At 44.4% G+C, this 19232-nt stretch overlaps 1 long non-coding RNA gene across 1 annotated transcript; it reads left to right on the top strand.

Annotated features, from left to right (window-relative positions):
- The first annotated feature begins 2931 nt into the window (after window positions 1-2931).
- Window positions 2932-13203, top strand: LOC102384998. Its single transcript, XR_323002.3, has 3 exons — window positions 2932-2995; window positions 3828-3954; window positions 12433-13203. It is a non-coding gene; the product is annotated as an uncharacterized LOC102384998 (long non-coding RNA).
- Window positions 13204-19232: the final 6029 nt, after the last annotated feature.

Raw genomic sequence — 19232 nt, 5'->3', positions numbered from 1 at the left:
TGGGTTTAGAGCAGCCTTTCTGCCCCGTGAGTGGTGCGGGGCCCGTCCGCAGCCAGATGGGGATCTGCGCCCCAGGCCCCGTGTCGCCTCCAGCGGGCTCTTTGAGCCAGGATGGGTCCTAGGAGCCCTTTGCCACCTCTGCCTGGCCCCACATGCCAGGGGTTCAGGCTCTGTGGGATCCTGCACTGCCTCAGCCTGGGGCCGTGTGCTGAGGCCTGGCCCTGCGTGCCAGCCCTAGTGCCAGGACATAGCCTGCGGGGCACCCTGGGGCCCTGCAGGTGGAGGGTTGTGGCTCTGTGACAAGCTGGCCCACCTGGTCTAGACACAGCCATGCTAGTCTGAACTCAAGGAGCAGGCAGGGGCACCTTATGGACTAACCAGGGTATGTGCATGTATCTGTAGTTATATGTATCAGATGCGTATATACTTCTGCCTCACAACTGGTGAAGTTGGTGAAGGGAACTTCAGCTCACAAAAACTTCTCTCTCTCTCTCTCTCTCTCTCTCTCTCTCTCTCACACACACTCTCACACACACACACACACACACACACACACACACACACACACACACACACACACACACACACACACACACACGGGTTAGTCTACAAGGGGCAAATCTACCCTGCCTTTGGTTTTAGTCTAGCCAGCACCTACAGCGCTGTATAGTTGGGATATCAAATGTACTGTCCCAAGTTGTGTTGTCTGGCCTGTGGGGCTCCTGGAGGGGCTGGGAATTCCTGGAAGAAGTGAATAGGCACGGGGCCCACTACTGAAATCTAGGGTAAAGAGCCCCACACTGGCAATGTGTGTCAGCTGGGGAGATAAGCTACAGCCACATTTTCCCTCATGGCTGCTGCTTGCTCCACTGCATCAGAAACTGGCCCACAAGGAGCTTTAATGCCCCAGCTATAGAGCTAAATGGAAGGCATCAGGTACCTCAACCTCCAGTGAGGCAGTGAAACACCACAGTCACCCATATGCAGTATAATGTCAAACTTATGAGGCAAAGATATTTTTTGGTGGTGTCTTGTCTGGGAAAGAAGCTGCCTCCCTGAGACTTTGTACTCAAAAGCTTGCTTAACAACTCTGCACTATGTAGTTGGTCCAATAAAATAGCTCACCAAAAAACCATTGTCTCTTGTATATTTCCTGGGCTAACACTGCCAGAACACTCCAACCCTACTACAAACTTAAGTGAAACCGTTTGTCATGGATCAGTTCAACAAATCAAAATGAAAACTTGGATTCAGGAATATCACAATGTTTCCTTGAACTAAAAAATGCTGAAATAAAATGTTCTTTCTGAATCAAAATTTTAAGAACTTTATAACCCATTTTGGGTTTAATTATAAGAATGTCTTATTTGTATTTTCTTTTGGGCCTATAGGCAAAACTTAATCTACTCGAAAGTTGTTAGTTTAAGAGTTTCATGCTTATTCAGAAAGAAACCACAGTAGGAGAAGGAAGGAGCAAGGCTAGGGTGTGGTTGTCAGACTACGAAGAGATATGGGAAGGGTTGGTGCTTTCCTGGAAAAAAAAAATTAGGGTGCTTTTCCCTATAATACACAATTTTATGTAGACTAAATGAGCTCATTTGAATATTTGCAAACAAATACTGTATATTTGATTCTATCATGGGGCAAAAGCTCATCTTAGAATTGAGTACAAGTGTGGTGGTAAGGCAGATAGCTGATGTGGCTCAGGCTCCAGTCCTACCAGGGGTCAAGGCCACAGCTCCTGCTAAATGGAAGGCACAGCTCCTGCACTGCCTCTGCACCCTACCATCTCCCCCTACAGACTCATCCCCCCATGTCTCCCTCCACAGCCTCTGTTCCCCTGCCTCATCCCCCTTTTCTCTCCACCCACTTACCTTGCTGTGTACTGGCAGGCTCCATGCACACTGCAGCCGGGGCACTGAGCACCACCCCAGTCCAGCCTTGTATCAGTGGTGTACAGCCCACATAGCTGCTATGAGGGATGGGATGTGCCTGTGCTCAGTCCCCCAGACTAGAAGCGGGGTGGAGCCTGCCAAAGTGAAGTAAGGATAAGGCGCAAGGGAAGCAGAGAACAGACGCTGGGGGACTGGGAGAGCAGAAACTGGGGGAGGGACAGGAGGGGGAGCAGTGGCAAGGGTAAAAGTGGGGCTTGAGGCTGGGAGGGGGCAATCAGGTCAGGCAAACGGATGGGGTAAGCGACTTGGTCATCTCTGACACTTCCTCACTTTAGCAGGGGGGATATGAAGTAAAGATGACCCTCCAAAAATTAGATTTTATGCATGGAAAATTATAACAAATTTATAAATTTTCCATGTATAGTATCTAATTATTGGGGGGGGAGGGGTCATCTTAGAGTAAATATAGTAATTTGTACATAGACTTTAGTTTAAAATAAGGATGATCTTCTTATCTTCTCATTCAGTGCATCTATTCTCAGGTTACAGAGTCCTGTAAGGAGGAGAGAAGTTGAGCTCCCTCTCACTGCTTCAACATTTGTGGAGACTGAGATGAAATCAGGATTACCTGCCAAGAAAGGACAGGCTATTTTAGGGTTGTCCAATTTCTAAGCAGACAGGGGCCATGGGCCCTCTTGGATGCACCAATGGGGCTGCATGCTGATGGGCTGCAGTAGTGCAAGCCACAGGCCCCCTGGGCTGCATGCCACGTGGGTGTCCCAGCCTTAACCGCAGCTCCCCAGTCATAGGGTCCTCTGCCGCAATACACTACACAGGGGCTCCAGACTGTGGTCTGCAGTGTGCCACACCACATTGCCCCTGCGGCAGGGTTAGGGAGTAGAGCCAGAGAAGGGAGGACAAGCATTAAGACCTCAGTTGCTGCTGCTACAGCTGTAGAGAGGGGTGGGGCATAAGCCTAGGTGGGAGCCCAGAAGATACAAATTAACCCTAAGAGAGTTGCATGTAGCCCCTAGGCCTCCAATTGGATTACCCTGGTTTATATCACAATATCAAGGACTGTTCCACAAAATTCAGCGCAGGTAACTACTGTGGAATGGGAACCTATGGGAACTACTTAACTTGTTTTATACATATATATCTCCCTAAGGGCCACAGGTTTTTTTATGGTGATCTTGGACTTTTTCAGTTTCAACTTTATGTCACAAATTACTTCTGCTATCAGGTATCACTGCTGCCTCTGATTTCCTTGTCACCCATGGTACAGTTTCATTGGTACCTCTGTCTTGCTTTAGAAGATTTCTGCTCTGGGCGGAATTCTGCTGTAGGGGAAGCAAAAGTCAAAACAAGGAATGGGCCCACCCACTATTTTTTCTGTTGTGTGCCATAGTGTTCCTTTGTCAGTCTGAGCAGATGTGAACTGTATTTAAGAATAGCATTAATAAGCATATTTGGACTGATCGTTTTCAAGATTTGAACAATAGTATATAAATTTAAACTTTATTCTAGGGCAGACTTGATTGAGATATGTGGAGACACTTTTAAGGAGTCACACTAGCTACAAGCTGGAACAGTGCAGAATACAGTAATGCATACATCAGTGCATTGATTAACAGGGCAAGGGGTATATGTTTATTATTTTTGACAAGCTGCAAAGGATTTTTCATTCACTTTTCATTTTAGTGAATGAAAAATCCTTCACTAAAAGGAATCAAAACAAACAAGCAAACAAAAAAAACCCTTTCTCCTTTAGGTTTTCTAACTTTTTTAGATTTTTAGACTCAAATTCCCTTTTTGGGTCTAAAAACCAAAATTCTCAGAGTTTAAACAAACTTGTGGTTTGTCTGATAGCATTTATGCTTCATCATAGCTGTTTGGCTCACCCACCCCTTACCCTTCTTTTCCACCTTTTAGCTGGTTGAGGCTGGTTTCATTGGAGGCCAACAGTTTCCATGCACTCCTGGTCACACAAGTGAGTCACCATGACAAACAGTGAAGAGCAGGACAAGAATTTACAGCAATATGCAGTTGCTCAATTTAGGTATGTTTTAATCCTGCATGTTATAATAGTTTAAAATGAATTAGTGCAGTAAATTGAAAGAGACTACACTGGATGGTTTTCCATTGTCACTGATCGGATTAACAGAAACAGGGATTTAAATTTATATGCGAATCATGTAAGAGTACTACCCACTTTTTTAAACTGAGTATTGTCCTGATTTCTGGGGCCTTGTCTGTACAAGAGAATTGTACTGATTAGCTAAATTGGTTTAAAAACTTACTCAGTTAAATTGATACAACTCCCCTGTGTGGACAACTTGAGCTAAATTGATAATCAAACACCCTTAACCTGAAACGAGTGTATACATGTGAGAAACTTGCATTGATTTGAACCAAAATAGATGCGCTGTTCTGCCAACTCTGATATGAAATCATGCTAGTTCAGTTTCTGTGTCCAGACAAAACACTAAATCAGTTTTGTTAAGTTGGCGTGATTTTTACATCTAGGCAATGTCTGTACAGACAAGAAGAATTTGAGCTCCTGACAGGTTATTTCCTTATTGTGACAGAAATACAGTAAGTGGACACAAAAATATAGGCTATCATCTACCTACTGTAATTTATTACAAGTGAGTATACTTTTCAACTGAAATATTGAGGCAAAGCAAATTGAAGCTTATTGCTTTTGTATGCAGCTTTACTTTTGGAACTTCTGTAGAACTGTTATGTGCAAATTTTCAGCCAGGTAGTATCGTCACCCCAGATATTGCTTACAGCTCAGTAACTGTCTTAACTTCTCTCCATGTACACTAGATTAATTTTATGAGGAGTCTTTCTAGTAATTGCCAACAGCCAAAAAAAGTAATTGCTAACAGCCAAAAAGCTCCAAACCAGCACCAATCCATCTGGGTTTTCTAAGATTGTCAGAGGGGAGTCACTTAGAACTTCTGGCTTTGAGACAACAGATGTAGTAGATAGAAAAGTAAGTGTAAAAGCAGCCAATTAAAAATGTGTTACTTACATTGTCCAGCATTGAACCATTAACCCATTCTCTTAGTTAATTGGGAAGTTACTGTGATTTTTAACTTTTTGTATAAAAATGAGGTATCTCAAGACTGATCTGTTATTTAACATTACTTTAATCTCTTTCCTGCTTCTATTACAATAGAACATAATTGCATATGAGATATCTGAGTTTAGGCATAAAAAGCAAAAACATACATGGAAAATTATTATAGAACTAGATGGAAATGAATCCAATGGATTTTATAGAAATGACTGTAAAAACCCATAGAATTTAGTAAAGGATAATATTCTTTCTGTAGAGCTTTTTATCAATTCTATTTGATTCAATATCAGCATTCTATTTTTAAATTATTTAAATTATTAGATTTTTAAAGAAACTTCAGAAAAATCCTGTCAAATTCATCCCCACTAAATCCCATTGGGTGAAACTTTTCATATTGTATTTGCCAAGGAAAAGCCTTTCAGAAAGTGTATGATATAATTAGTTTTATTATTTGGTGGTGGTTTGCAGACATCAAGGGTTGCGGTTTTTTTGCTCTTTAGACTGAATATGCTACATGTGAAAGAAGCCAAAAAGTATAACAGTAGATGAGTAAGAGCCAGAGTGCTGCAGCTGGGGGAGGAAGTTATTTCACGACATGTAGCTAGTGGAAGTGTGTGTGGAAATTGCTAAATAGTATAACATGTACTCTGCATCTCAGATGACTGTACTATCACAGTTGTGCCTTCTAGTCCCACAGCTTTGCAAATAAGATAGTCCTCCCTGTTCCAGAGAAAGCATTTCCCAATGCTAGGGACAGAAGTTACACATAAACCGGTTTAAGTGATCAGAAACTGGTTTAAACCTGTAACAGAACGCAAGTTCACTGCACATAAACTAGTTTCAAAATGGCCAAAACCAGTCTGAGATAAACCTGGTTGAATGTAGTATCAGACTTAACCAGTTTATGGAACTTGTATCCCAGACCCCTGTCTGGTTTAAGTTAAATCAAAGTCTTCCAGCATGCTCTGCAGTCCTGGGCTAGGCTGTCTGTTCCAGCCAAGCAGGGTTGGCTCTACCCTTCTCTTCCCTAGCCGGAGCTCTGGATGGTTGAGAAAGGGGTGGGGGTGGGAAACCCTGCTCTGGAGTGTTGCCAGGTCTGACTGCCAAGGGGGCAACAGGCCCTGCAAAGCGTCCCCAGCCTCCCACCCCTTTCGCTGCTCCAGCGGCAGGAATGAGAGTGGGGCCAGACCCCAGTAGTCCAAAGGGAAGTGGGGGGTGGTGGGGGGGGAGGAGGTGTGGGCACCCATAGGCTCTGCTTGTGCTCCCAGGCCCATGCACGCGGGCTGCAGTGGCCAGATGCCAATAGCCTGAGAAGTGAGGGGGTTTAATCCCCACATTGCAGGTACAGACAGAGCACCCTGGGCCAAGTGCCTCCGAGGAGTGGCCAACCAGCTGCAGGGAGGGGGCAGTGAGGGGGGATGTGACCTGGCTGCAGGGGGCAGGGGGAGCTGGGGCTAGTTACAGAGCCTGACTTATTTCTGCCTCCCACTGCGGCAGCACAGACTGGGCAGGGGCAGCCCACCCTGCAGGGGGTGGGGGGTCAGTGCCCACCAGCTCCCGCCTCCATCCCTGCACAGGGGGCCACAGTTTGCAGGTGGGCTGCTACAGCAATGTGGCTCCCCGACCCCTTCTTCTCCGGGCGAAGGCAGCAGAGTGAAGCATCGTGGTGGGTGGAGGTGAGGCACCTGTCACCTGCTGCCTGTTCACAGTGGTGCTGGATGCTCTAGGCACTTTACTGTGGGCCAGGGGCATGGGCAGCAGTGCGGGAAGGCAATGGCAAGCAGGCAGTGGATGACAGTTGCCTTACATCCATTTGCTGGAATGGTTTGCTCTGCTGCTGGGAGAGGGAGGGGGTGGGTAGTCACGCTGCAGCTGCATCCTGCCTGCATACCATGGCCCCTGCATGGGGCTGAAGGCAGGAGGCAGCGGGTTCTGAACCCTGTCCCCTGGGGCCACCCCAGCCCAGGCCATGCTGCCGCAGATGGAGGCAGCAGTGAGTCAGGCTCTGTAACTAGGCTCGGTTCCCCCCACCCCCTGCAGCCAGGTCATATCCCCTCAGTGCTGTGGCAAGGAACTTTGGTGCCCGGGGCAAAGCACTCAGCGGCAGCTCACCCTTGCCCCACACACAGATCTGGGGGGGCACATGCCCCACCCATGCTTGCCCAGGAGTGCACGCAGCAGTGGGAGCCACCCTACTCCCATCCCCATGCCCCCTCCCCCAATAAGCCACTCATGGCTCTGTCCTGTACCAGCTCAGCAGCGCCTGTTAGTGCCTCTTCGCTTCGGTGCCTGGGGTGGTCACCCTGCTCGCCCCTCCCTTGCTACGGCACTGCATCCCCCCTCTCTGCCCCCTCCCCACAACCGACTGGCTGCTCCTCAGAGGGACTCGGCTCAGGGTGCACTGTTGGTGCCTGCACCGCTGCTGCCCACAATGGGGGATTAAACCCCACCTCCCCCTCAGGCTACTGGCATCTGGTCGCCGTGGCCATGGGTGCATGGCCCCAGGTGCACAAGCAGAGCTTATGGGTGCCCGCACTGCCTGCCCCCTGCAATGGGAGGATTAAACCCCTGCTTCCCTGCAGGCTACTGGAGTCTGGCCCTGCCTCTGTTCCAGCGAAAGGGGTGGGAGGCTGGAACAGCTAGCCAGTGAGCAGGGGTGGGGGAGCTGGGGGCCCCTGACAGGGGCTGCTTCCCCCCTCCCTCTCCAAACAGACCCCATCTGGGGGTTTAAACACCTCCCCAGTCATACTCAGGCCTGCCCAGGCCTGGTCATGCCCCTTCCCTCAGCTTAGTTTCCCTCCAGCCGAGGACTTACTCTAGAACCCGCAGCTTCTGGCATGACACTGCAGGCATGTGCCTGAATTTCCAGAATCAAAAGTGAATGTGTATTCACTTGCAAATTGGTTCAATCTGCGCAAGTTAGACTAACCTGCAAAGATTGAATAAATTCAGGCTCCAGCTTTTTGAATGTCTATCCCTAGCCCAGGAAACTGATTATTACCAGTTGTGTTTTAGTATTAGGATTACATAGTAATTCTCAAACAGGGTGCCGCAACATGCTGGGGTGATTTAAGATCTTTTCAAGAGTGCCATGGGGTGCTACATAATATTATCACTGTTAGATGTATAAACATGATTAACAAGATAAACCCAGATATTGCAAATAAGAAATCATAGTGTTAAAAGCATTCTGACCTGTTCTGGTCTTTCTTCTTTTCAACAGAAGAATGCTCTGTTAAAAGAAGAATGATCTATTATTTTTCTGTAATCAAAAATCAGGTGAAAACTAAGAGCTGACTTTTCCCAATGGGTGTCCTGAGTCTTGTGGGATGCTTTGAGTCTACAAATGTTGAGAACCACTGACATAAATGGAAAAATAAATTTGCATCGTGCAGTGTGTTTCAATGTGCAATGTTTGTTTTGTTTGAGTAACAGCTTATAAAAGTTTGTCATTTGTAAGGTGTATTAAAATCTTGCAGAAAAGGATATAAAAGATTTAGCAGTTTTTTGTGATTGTTTTTATTTGTATTGCAGTAAAATCCACAGTCAGTCAGACCAGGGGCACTTGGGATAGATATCATACTGTCACAGAGCACTGAGGTGCCCTGCTCCTAAAGAGGGTAAACTGCTAGGGACAGAGCCCTAGCAGTGAATAAGGAGCCCAGCTGTTGGTTGCCAGGGCAACCAGAGGAGGTCAGCTGACCAGAAGGGGCAGGGCCTGGCTCCCTTATAAACCCTAGGGGCTGGGGCTAGGGGGAGTTCCCTGCCAGCAGCCAAGGAGGAAGGAGCTCGCTCTCGCTCTCGCTCTCATATATATGGAAGAGAGGAGCAGCTTGACTGGAGGTGCAGTGTCTGACACGGCTGAGAGATGGAGTATTCCCTGGTAGGCTGGACTGTTGTTATGGCCGGGTGGCTTCCATTTATGTTATAGCCAAGGGGCTTACATTTGTGTTGCTGTTTGTCACCGGTGGTCTGGGTGAGGCTATTAGGGGTTGGAGGAGGCCTCATAGGGGACCCACAGCAGTGTGGGGACCCCAGTGCCAGTGAGGGTGCAGCAGTCAGGGTGCATTAACCCCAACCCCAGGAAGGGGAAAGCTGAGAAGCCCCAGAGGAGGGAGCGGCGTTGCTGAGAAGCCCCGGAGGAGGGGGCACATTGTGAGATGGGGCCGGGGAGAGCCCTAGCGCCAGAGAGGGCGCAGATCCAAAGAGGTAGGGCCTAGAGAGGACAAAAGGGGCCAGATTATAATAAGACTAAGACATGACAAAGTCTATTCTATCGGCAAGGCGTGGGCTGCAGTGTAGGGGAGGAAATGGAGCCGCAGATAGTGCCCCCTGGCATCGGGGCAGTACAAGGGCAGCCTCCTGCTAATTAACATCAATTAATCAATTAACAGCAAGGTGTGGCAGGGGAGAAGGCGGGTGGTTGCCCGAGGAACAGGTGTGTGGGCCACATTTAGATCGGCCCAGAGCGGATACCTGTTACACATACCGATGTATGGGAAGCACAATCCTCTTTCCAAAAGGTCTTAGGCTTATTGCATAAGCAGAAATTAGAAAAGATAAAGAAAGGGCAATTATCAAATAATATAAGAATTGAGCAGTACACAGAAAGAGGTTTCAGCTAGCAGACAATTCTTCATCATTTTTTCAAGCTGGGAAACATTTTTGTCATCTGACAAACGATCACATATGGCTTCTTTTAGCTTTAAATAAATTCATATATTTTACTTTACTGTGGCATGCTTAACATGTTTTCTGTTATTAACTGGCATGTTTTCTGTCAATCAGTGGTGTGTCTAAGAGAATGAATTGAAACGTGGGTTTTTCTTTATTCACATGCACATGGTCAAAAGTAAGAGCAGAAGGCAACAGAAGATATGATCAAACAGCATTTGCCATAATTTCAATTTATTTGCCAATGAGCTTTTAAGAGCTGACAAAAAATGCAGGCAGTGACTTACAGAGCACCACCATGTAATGATCAGAAATTACCTGTTTCCAGTCTGGTTTTTTTTCCTGTTCTACTTACTAGCACAGCCTGTTTATTTGTATAATTTTGTTTGATAAAAGGCTGCATGCAAACAGAAGAACCTACTGTACTTAATTTCCTGTTGTTTTGGTCGACCACTATTCGTGAATTAACGTTGTGCATGCTGAACAGTTTCAGTTGAAAATATTTTGGAACCTAGAATCACAAAACAAGGATGAGGACGATGGTGGTGGTGATGTCTTCCTTTCCTTTTATCCAGTAGTCTAGCAGTTAGGATACTCACCCAGGGTATGGGAGACTGATTCACTTGTTTCATCTTCCTAAGGGAATCCAAACCCAGTGGTCTCTCAAGAGTGCCCTGAACAGTAATCCGCAGGATCTTCTGCTCTCAGCTTCGTTTTTTGATACTTTTACTAATTTTTGAGTTAGCTATGGTCTGTCACTTCCCAGGAGAATATCCTAACCAGCAGTCTAGAGTGTCTCTCTCTCTCTGGGTGGTTCAATGAATATTTATTTTTACACAAAATTGAATGACTCCTCCAACTGGAGAGAAATATGGTGCGCAAGAGAAGTGCTCCATTATTTTTCCATAGTAAAAAATGTGTGAAAAATCAGAACTGTCATTTTTCTTCAGTCTAAAAAGGATGAGAATCACTGAAATGACTTCATGAGGTCCCTTTCAGCCCTACTTTCCTATGATCCTAAGTCTTTGTTCTACATCAGAGGAAGACATGTTCCTATGTCACAAACACTAATGTACTTCATTTGAAGCTTAACAGTCATTTTTGTCAATCTGCATTACACATGAGCAGCACATATAAAAAAAAATCTGGTCATACACTCCCCAGTAAGTTTAAAAAACAAACAAACCGCCCAACTTGTTAATGAGAGCAAGAAGGAGCAAATAAAACTTAGTGGCAAGCTGTAATGTATATAGCAATTATTTTTCCTATTAAAATAGCATTTTGAAAGAAACAAATGGTGGGTAGCAAAGGTCTTCAACAAATAGCATTCCAATAGACAGGAATGACTGAAGATGAGTAAGGGAACAAAATTTTACATAAAGTTTCAGAAAATGTTGTTTGTTTGTTTGGTCTGACAACTAGATGGACACATTTTATTTCACAAATGGCAATGTTACATTGCCACATTTGGATTTGATTTCTATGTTGGCTCCAATAACAGACTTTATTTTGAAATAGCACACTTTTTGCTGTTATGCTAGATTGGAATGAACATTTACATTTTAAAATTAAAAAATGCTGAGCCTTTATTATTCTGTATTGTCATAGGGAAATTCTGAGCTCAGATCCTACCTTGAATGGTGAATTCCTAGGCCAGTGGGGTAGGGGAAGTCGGCACGCTCAGATTTGGGAAGAGAGCTAGCAGTTTTGGGCCAGTTCATCAATGATTTGGTGAACTTATACCTCCTTCTGAACCTTCATATTCTATGTGAAACCAACATTATTATGCTGGCAAAAGTTTCTAAGTGTAGACTTTGTCAGTGTCTTAGCTGCGCAAACACACAAGAATATCCATTGCAATATGTCTTATCTAGGAATAATAGCACTATTGGAATTTGATCCACAGGATGCATGATTTTGGGATCAGATCCCAATGGCACCATTACTAATTAGCTGTGCAGGGGGGCAGAGAGTTGAAAGCCAGGTGCACAACCCAGCTGACCCCCCACAGTCCAGGGGCCAGGACTGGACTGTAGCCACTCAAGACTCCCATGTGGTCCCAGGGCTGGGACCTATAATTGGCTATCCCAGCTGATTGTTGATCTGAGACTTACAACTCTTGTGTGAACCCAGGCTTGGGACAGACGGGACATGTCTAAACGTTCATTAATGCACTGGCGAACGCCTTTTAAGTGTTGATACCGCGAAGTAGCCTAATAATACCATGCAGTAGCACATTAGCACCATTTGTGCTGTGACATGCTACTGCATGGCATTATTTGGCTACTGTGCTGTTAGGATCTTGTGTACATGTGTCCACAGTTGATTGTCAGTCCCAGCCCCAAGACTGCAGCAGAGTCTTGAAGCCTCTGGTTACCCTGCCTCATGGTAGTTCTTGCATGCAGATGTCACGCTTTTAAATTCTCATCTAGACAAGACATCAGACAGAATCTAAAACTTCTGAATAAAATCCCTCAATGGCATGAGGCCCCAGTTGCAATGCCCTTTCTTATGTGTGTAATTTTATCAAAGATAATGGTACTACCCCCAGAGAGAATTTATGCAAGTAAGGATTTCAGGATTGTTTCCAAAGTTTGGATGCCTGTCACTGTATAAGACTTCAGATTTAAAAAAGGTATTGCAGTATCTCAAAGTTAAAAATAATGCAGAAAAGTTGTTCGTGCCTCAGTTTGAGGAGAAATAAGAATAAAAAGACTTGAAAAATCACTGAAAAATGCTTCTTTCTTCATTATTCCCTTTTGCTCACCTATACAGATCCCTTGTGACCCTGATGGAGCATGTGACAAGACAAACAACAGAAAGGGCACTACTATGGCAGAGATATGCTGCGTGTCATGATATTTTATGGAACAAAATGAAGCTGTGGGTTAAAGGATGCTGTCAAGGAGCTAACAAACTTTCTAGTGACTTGACTGCTTGGAAAAAGTATAAAGTAAAGAAGTAACAAAGAATCCTGAAACTCCTGAACTAGATCTAAGAGTGCACCTCCAGATTTAAATTTGGAAGGTCTTTCCCCCTTGTATGCACCCTCAAGTGTGACCTTGTAATTTAAAAAGGCAAGGGGGTGAGAGAGACAACTGACAAAGGAAGCTTATAAATTAGATTTAACTAAGGGATATAATGACTATGTAGGACTGATAAATGTAGTGAGTTAAATAACTACACTGGGAAAGTAGAGAAAAGTAAAAGTCCGAGCTGTTCAAATACCTAAATTAGGCTCCTAAATCCACTTTAGACTTTTCCTTCCTTTGTCATGTCCTTGTGAAAAAGTACTTCAGCAGAATTTTCAGATTCATTGGAATCTGACAGGACCACACTGAGAGCTTCTGCTGCAATCTTGAACTTTTGACTTCTGGATGGTCAACTATGCATCTAGCACTCATACCACCTCAACCCCCATCACTTTTGGCCACATCAGGATAAAAGGCCCGTTCTTTACAGTACTGAAGTATGTGGATGCTTCTATACATTTCATTCAATAAATATGGATGTAGGATCCTTATTTAGACAGCGTTCTTTTGTAAAATCCAGACCAGGAATTTTAGAGATATGAAGTGCTATAGTAAAAGCTAGGCTATGCATGGCATTGCTTACAGAAAACTGTGCTGTTGTATAAATTAAGGTAATCAGTCATGAGGTCAATACTAGTGAGAGATGGAAATTAGGTGTCCAGAGGAATGAAATTTTTAAGATGAGAACTGAGAGGAGAAGGAGGGGTGAAGGAGGTCTGTTTCAGCTGCTTAGAATTGTAGAGAATGAGCTGTGGTAAAACTGAGAGGGATTTGAGGGGAGCTTCTTGCAAAAGTAAGTTTAGGAAAAGGACATAGTATAAAGTGCTGCAGTAAGCCTTGAGAAAATTCTGAAAACAAAGAGCACTTTTAAATTAATTGTGATTTGAAAGGGGAACCAAAGTAATTGTTTAAGAAAGAGAGTGATGTTCATGGCAAACAATGGTGAAAATAACTGCAGAAAAGAAAGCCTCAACTTTTGTTTTGCTGTTAGCAATTTGAAGAAAGTGTTTGACAGAGTGAGATAACCTTGGCTTTGAAGACATATGGGAAATATAACCTGGCATGTACGGCAACAGAGACAGGGGAAAAGGCAAGAGATCTTCCTTCTGTGTCTCTCCATTGATAGATCTATGCCCACTTTCTGACAGTTGCATCTAAACTATGGGCTTGAAGCCTCTCTTCTCAAGAGTTTTTTATTAACTGATGAGGGTCTCCTTTTTCTCTGCTTGTATCTGGGGTTTGTCCATCTTTGTCTAATCTCCCATCTGTTCTTGTTTAACTCCTCCTTTATTATGTGGGGCCTCTATACGCTATCACAGACCTTCCCCCTTCAGAAAGTAGCAGGGGCATTGCTTATGGAAGCCTTGCTCATCCCCTTCATGATTTAGTCCCTGGGTGGTATTTTATCAAAAAAGAAAGGCTGTTGGGAGAAGTATTATCACAGACTACAGCTGTTAGTGTTCATCTCATTCAGCCACTTCACTAGAGCACAAAATGGCTACCCAAATGATACTATCTAAGTGTTTCTGTGACCTATGTGCTAGCTGAACTTTTTTCTATTATGGTATATGACTGTTTTCTGAAGATATTTTTCTCCAAGATACAGTACTGGATGTTCTCTGTCCCTTTACTCTTGTCATAAGATGACCCTTATTGTAGTGTTGAAAGCATCTGCTTGAAGAATGGTTTGGGTCTTTTTTTCCCTGTTGATGCATTTTGTGGGGTTTACAGTTAAGTCCACTTTTTCTGGGGTGTGTAAGACTGTGTTAGGGAGCACCCGGATCGGGGCAGTTAGTGCAAGTGGAGCACACCAGGTGAGGGGGTTACTGGAGCATAGGCTAAGGTCAGACTGGATATCAGTCCAAGTCCAGGATGTCAAGGTGAAGGATAAGACAAGATGGTGGTCCGGACAAGCAATTGATCCAAGCTAGAAACTCTCCTGCTGCCTGGTCTGAGTTTATATAGCCAGTGTGGGTGGGGCTTCTCTCTGAGGGATGACTCGGCTTGATTGTCTGATTATCTCCAGCTAGGACCTGAGACTGAATCAGCCCCAGTTGGTCCTTTGCTCATTGCATTACTTCCTCTCCTAGGGGTACTCTTGGGCCAGGGTTTTCGGGGTGGGCATGGTGGAAGCCTTGAACCAACTCAGCAGTGTGAACATTTTCTGCTGGTGCCCAAAATGGTCCCGTGGTTCATAGATTTCCCAATCAACAAGATAGAGGAGTATACATTTGATTTTTTTTTTTTTTTTTTTTATGTTCAGGACTTCCTTAACTATGCACTCTGTTTGTCTTTGAACTAGTATGGGCGGGGGCAGAAGAGTGGAGTGACTTGGGAATGGGTTTTCTAGGTAGGGTTTTAATAAAGAAACAAAGAAGACAGAATGGACTTTCTTGGATTTGGGCAGCTGTAGTCAAAAAGCCACTGGGTTGATCTATGCTGTGATTTGAAATGGGCCCAGGTACTGATAGTCCAGTTCGGAGGAAGGGTGAATGGATTTAAACTGTTGGGAGGATAGCTGCATCTCATCTCCTCCCCTGAATGAGAGTGCTTTGGAGTAGTGCTGGTCTGCAAAGTGTTTATAGGTCTCCTTGGCTTGTTTTAGGTGGACTTTTGAGGTCCTCCTGGATATTTTCCAGATGCCTCACTAGCTCTGCTGCAGCTGGGGTCAGTGACTAGATTGGCAGGATCACCTGAAGGCAGGGGTAAATCCGTAGTTAGCATAGAAAGGACTGTTATATTGAGGTGTGATCTTAGATGTCACAGGCAAACTCTGCCCAGTGAAAGGAGGAAAACCCAGTCATCCTAGTGGAAATACAGGAAGCATTGGTGATACAGCTCCAACACCTGGAAATTTGCTCAGTCTGACCCTCGGCCTGTGGGTGACAGGTCAAGACGACATAATTCCATCTTTAAAATCTAGAAGAACTCCCACCACAAATGGGATCCAAATTGATGCCTTTGGTTTGAGATGATGCTGGAAGGCATTCCATGGGGCCAGAATGTTTTCCAGGACTAGCTGGGCTGTTTCTCAGGTGGTGGGCACACCACAACAAGGAGTGAAATGAGCCATCTCAGTGAGCAGGAAAAGCTGATGATAAAATCCAGAGATGTTGTAACCCAAGGCTGAGGAGTGGGTAGGGGTTATAGCAGGGGTGGGCAAAATGCAGCCTGCAGGCTGGATGTGGGTCACCAGGCCATTCTATCTGGCCTGCAGGGCCCCTAAAAAATTTAGAAAATTAATATTTATCTGCCCCTGATTGCCTGCCATGTGGCCCTCGATGACTTGCCAAAACTTAGTAAGTGGCCCTCCACCCAAAATAATTGCCCGCCCCTGGTTTATAGGGACCCCTTGGCTTGAAGGCTTTTGGTGAGGAAGTAATTTTTGAAGGAGCTGATATATCATCTGATGTTGGAGTGCATCCTTAGCCACCAAAAATTGTGGACAATGAGTCCCTTCCAAGTTTAAGCACCTCTAATCATGTCTGCCCTTCTGGAATATAGATACCCACCTGATAGTAGAATATGCCCACTTCAGTTTCAAGATCTTGGTCAGGTTGAAGTCCTGACCCTGAATTCTTGTGGTCAGTCAGGACTAGTAATGGGTATCAGTCTCCCTCCAAATGGTGATGTCACTCAGAAAAGGTTCTGGCTAATAGTTCCTTGTCCCTGATGTCATAGTTATCCTCAGCAAGTGTCATCTTCTGGGAGTAGAAGGCACATGGGTGCAGTGGTTCCCAAGGCCCTCGGTGCCAGGACAGTACTGTTCCAACTGCAAAATTGGAAGCATTTGCCTCCACTATGATAGGTTTTTTTCACAGCATGGCGTCAAGTTTAGTTTCAAGTAGGTCAGAAGCATAGCAGAAAGGTCTGTTGCCCAGACAACTCTCCTACTTGTCTGATCTGAGATTATATTGCCAGTGTGGGCAGCAGGACTTCTCTCTTAGGGATGACTTGGCTTGATTGTCTGATTTCTTCCATCTGGGGCCTGGGACTGGATCAGCCCCAAATGGTCTTTGGCTTGTTACCAACTGCAGCTACAGGGCTGAGAGGATCTTCCCACCTTGTAGTAAGGATAGCAACATCATCAACACAAGTGGCTCTACTATATTCTGTATCCTAAGAAGGGAATTGTTAAAACAGTATGGTAAGTAGGGGCATATGAGTCTATCTGTCCAGTGCTGAAGTATTGCCAAGGCACTGTGCAGGCCAAAGGCATGTTCCTAAATTTAAAAAGGCACCAGAGAGTTTAGATTTGCCCTTCATATACTTCTTAAATCCAAGGCAATGATATAGTTTATTTGCTGAAAATACTCTGATTCTTCCATACATCAGAGAGTACACACCAAATTTTGATATAACATTCATTTTCCAGAAATCTATGCAAAATCCCATTAGCCATTACATTTGGGAGTCGGCACTATTGGGCTTTGCCATTTGCTATTAGTTCCACTATGTTACTTATCATCGTTTTCTCTACTTAACTACCCAGGTTCTTCCTTCCAGTGCCTGCTCAGTGGCAGACAGTTGTTTTGGTTTTGGTTTTTGGTTTTTTTGGGGGGGGAGGAGAGGGAAGAAGGGGGCACAGGGAGCAGGCACTGAAAGAAGCAACCTGTGTGCTGCCACAGCTATTCCTTGGCAATCCTGGTGTCCTGCACAGCCACTCCCCTCAACCCCAGGTGGAGCAAACCAGGAGTGGTTCTAGGGCTCCCCTCAATACCACGACAGCAATGTGTGGGTCCCTGTTCCCCCTTTGAGCCTGCTCCCTGCCTGGCCTCCTGATGTCCCACACTGGCCTTTTTCCCCCATAAACTTATCCAAATGTTGTGTAAAGAAATAGAAATATTTCAAAGCAGGTTGAATGAAAGAAATTTCACCCTTTGTTAAATGTGTTTTTACTGATGTGAAATATGGGAACATCAAACTTGTTTTCACAATGAAAACTTTTTTTCCTATATGTGTAAAAATAGATCACAGTGCAGTGACCCCAGGGGAAAAAGAAACTGAAAAAGGCAAGTGTATTCCAGTAACACTCCTTTCTGTATTGTTACAAGCTATGTCAAAGATGACAAATCAGAATTTCACTTCTTCCTATATTCTTTAATTTAGAGGTTTTTTTGAACGGTTTTGACCTCTTCAGTGTTTGTAATTTAATTAGTAGTCTCATTTTTTCTCTACCCAGTCCTTGTGAAAGGGGAAAGAAGGAATAGACATTTACTGGGGTAATAACATCTCATCCATTTGTAATGATCTGTTATGCATACAATGCATACCACTGCATTCTTTTGTAAACAAATTTTATTATGAATTAAAATGGCAAAAAAGGGAACAGAAGCAAAGTTAACCTGTGTTCATTAAAGACTAGCTGAACAAGCTAGAAAAATGCTAGTTACTTCTCAGTCAGCAATTTGGAGCCCTACAGAAGATTTCAGTGTTTACCAAGTTGATACTGTCGTATCAGGTTGTTTGAATCTGCATTGCATGCTTTAAGTAACTGGCAGTGGAATATGGGGCATTTCCACCTTGAGGTTACTGGTTTAAATCAAAGCAAGCTGGTGATGACTGAATGTTAGTATGAACCGATAGCTGTTCAGTAGCCTATTTAAAATGCCATTATCTCAATGCTCTTCCTGTTTAACTGGTATCTACATTTAAAGAAAAATACCTTCCTAGATGACACAATTTTTGACACTATCAATAAAAAGAACTACCTGTGTCCTCTTATAGCCTGTTTTCCTTGAAAAGATTGCTGAAGTGGACAGGCTGTGTGGATGAGGAAAGAGCAGTGGATATGATATACTTTGACTTTTTAGTAAGGCTTTTGACACCATTTTCCTTCTATTCTCATCAATAAGTTAAGGAAAAACAGAGCAGATAAAAGTACTGTAAGGTGAATACATTCCTGGTTGGATCATAATTCTCGGCGAGTAGTCTTCAATGGCTCAAGGTCTAGTTAGGATGAAGTATGAAGAGAGGTTTTCCAGGGGTCTGTCCTGGGTCTGGCATTGTTTAACATCTTCATTAATGATTTGGACAATGAGCTTGACTGAATGTTTAACAAATTTGTGGATGACTCTAAATTGGGTAGAGTTGCAGACACTCAGGAGGGCTAGGATCTAGAATGAGCTGGATAAACTGGAGAAATGGTCCAAAATCCATCAGATGAAATTCAACAAGGGAGTAGTGTAAAGGCCTGGGATGGAATAATTGCATGCAGAAATACAGACTAGGGAATGATTGGCTAGGTGGTGGTACTGCAGAGAAGGACCTGGGGGTCACCCTGGAACAGAGGCTAAATATGAACCAACAGTGTGTTCTTGTTTCCAAAACAGCCAACAGCATACTGTGTTATATTAATAAGAGTGTCTCTTGCAAATCAAAAGAAGTGATTCTTCCACTCTTCAGCACTGGTGAAACCTCACCTGGAGTACCGTCTCCAGTTTCAAGCCACACAATTCAAAGTGTGGGTAGATAGGAAAGAGTCCAGGGATGAGAATCAAAAATAATGAGGGGCCTGGGTGTTTGAATTTGATAGACCAAGTC

Source organism: Alligator sinensis, unplaced genomic scaffold (assembly GCF_000455745.1).
Source record: "Alligator sinensis unplaced genomic scaffold, ASM45574v1 scaffold499_1, whole genome shotgun sequence".
NCBI classification, from domain to species: domain Eukaryota; kingdom Metazoa; phylum Chordata; order Crocodylia; family Alligatoridae; genus Alligator; species Alligator sinensis.
Note: the sequence above shows the minus strand (reverse complement) of the source record. Positions and strands in the feature narration are given on the sequence as shown.